At 44.3% G+C, this 1,904-nt stretch overlaps 1 pseudogene; it reads right to left on the reverse strand.

Annotated features, from left to right (window-relative positions):
• Positions 1 to 827: 827 nt before the first annotated feature.
• LOC128067254 (nascent polypeptide-associated complex subunit alpha-like) lies at positions 828 to 1,475 on the reverse strand (annotated as a pseudogene).
• Positions 1,476 to 1,904: the final 429 nt, after the last annotated feature.

Consider the following 1,904-nt stretch of genomic DNA (forward strand, 5'->3'; position numbering starts at 1 on the left):
GATCTCCTAAAGCTAGACCCAAAGCTGGCACAGCACTGCCTCTGCCCGACCCGTGGGTCACGGTGGGGTACAAGGTCAGATTGCTCAGTGGGGGTGGGGAGAGCGGGAGTGCACCTCGCAATGAAAAGACACTGATGGCAGCCACCTTTGGGGGCTATCAACTGCAATGCACACCTGAATTTTATTTTATTATTTATTTGTTTTTTTAAGGTTTTACCTTTAGGTCTGTGATCCATTTTGAGTTAATCTTGGTATATCATGCAAGGTCTGGTTAGGTGTTGTTGCTGTGTTTTTTTTTTTTTTTTTTCTTTTGCATAGAGGTATTCAAGTTTTCTAAGGGCTTCCCACTGGCGCTAGTGGTAAAGAACCCACCTGCCAGTGCAGGAGAGGTAAGATGTGGGTTCAATCCCTGGGTTGGGAAGGTCCCTGGAGGAGGAAATGGCAGCCCACTCCAGTATTCTCGCCTGGAGAATCCCAGGGACAGACTAACCTGGTAGGCTATAGTCCATGATGTCACAAAGAGTTGGACACGACTGAAGCGACTTAGCACATTCACATTTTCTAGTGCCACTTACTGTTCTGCCCCACGTGGCACGGAGAATTGTAGTTCCCCCACCAGGGATCAAATCCACGTCCCCTGCATTGGAAGGTGGAATCTTAACCACTGGGCTACCAGGAAAGTCCCTCCATGTGAATTTTATTTATTTATTTATTTATTTTCATCCAACAAGAAGCCATAACTTTATTAATGATAGAAACAGTACAAATTTCAAACCCAGCTGCAGTTACTCTTTTGAAACACCAAATAAGGTCCTCTTTTCAGATGGTTACGTTGTTAATTCCGTAATAGCATTTACGATATCATCACTGTTGTTCTTCAGGGCTCGGACTGCCTTTGCTCTCGACACATTTGCTTGTGACGTGACCAGTTCTGTGTCCTTAACTTCCACACCTGTTTCATCAACCTCTTCCTCTTCACTCTCCTCTTGTACAGTTGGAGTCTCTGTGTTTTCTTGGATGTTTGAGACAGCTTCACCTTGAACTTTGAATTTCTCAGCAGCTGCTAACTGTGCTTGCTGAGATAAATCCTCAATCTTGGCTTCCCCCAAAACAATGTAGGTATCTGAAGCTGGGCTCTTGTATACATCTGGTTTTGTGATGACAGAAAGGATATTCTTAGATTTCTGGATAGTGACTCTAGTAACCCCTGTAACCTGTCGAAGACCCAGTTTGGACATAGCCTTCCGTGCCTTCTTTTCACTCAGGCTCTGTTTTGCTTTACTGACTGGGTCTTCATCGATTTCAGCTGCTGCTGCCAGCTGAGCTTGTTGTGTGGTTGCCTGTGTAGAATCCTATTCCTCAAGCTCTGGGACTGATTCATCTCTATCAGATTCTGTTCCAGACCCTGTCTCAGCCTGGGGCTGTGGCAACTCCTGCTCTGTAGCAGGGACGGTTTCTGTGGCTTCACTGGGCATTTTGTGTGGGGAACGCGGAACCAAGATGGCCCATGTGAATTCTAAAAGCCATCTTCTCTGATGGCATGATTATAGCTTTATATGCATATTTTCTCTATAGTCTCTCTCTCTCAAAGTATTTATGCTGAATTTCTACTTTATCATCATCAAAAACAATAAACAAAAGTACCGCAAATCCTCACTGTACCAAATTATAAAATAATCAAAAATTATAGCCTATAGCCATGAGGGTGAATTGACGTCTACTACGTTGATGTAGAATTATATCAGCATAGCACTTGTTTTCCACAAGCTCTCCTACTCAGGCCTGCATCTTGCCATGATGACCACTACCCTGAATGTAGAATTCTATGTGGAGATGAACATCTTGGGGAGTCACTGAGGGTAGACGGTGTTGGGGAGGCTGCTAACAAACTCTCTCATTTGAAA

This window comes from Budorcas taxicolor, chromosome 22 (genome assembly GCF_023091745.1).
Source record: "Budorcas taxicolor isolate Tak-1 chromosome 22, Takin1.1, whole genome shotgun sequence".
Lineage (NCBI taxonomy): Eukaryota > Metazoa > Chordata > Mammalia > Artiodactyla > Bovidae > Budorcas > Budorcas taxicolor.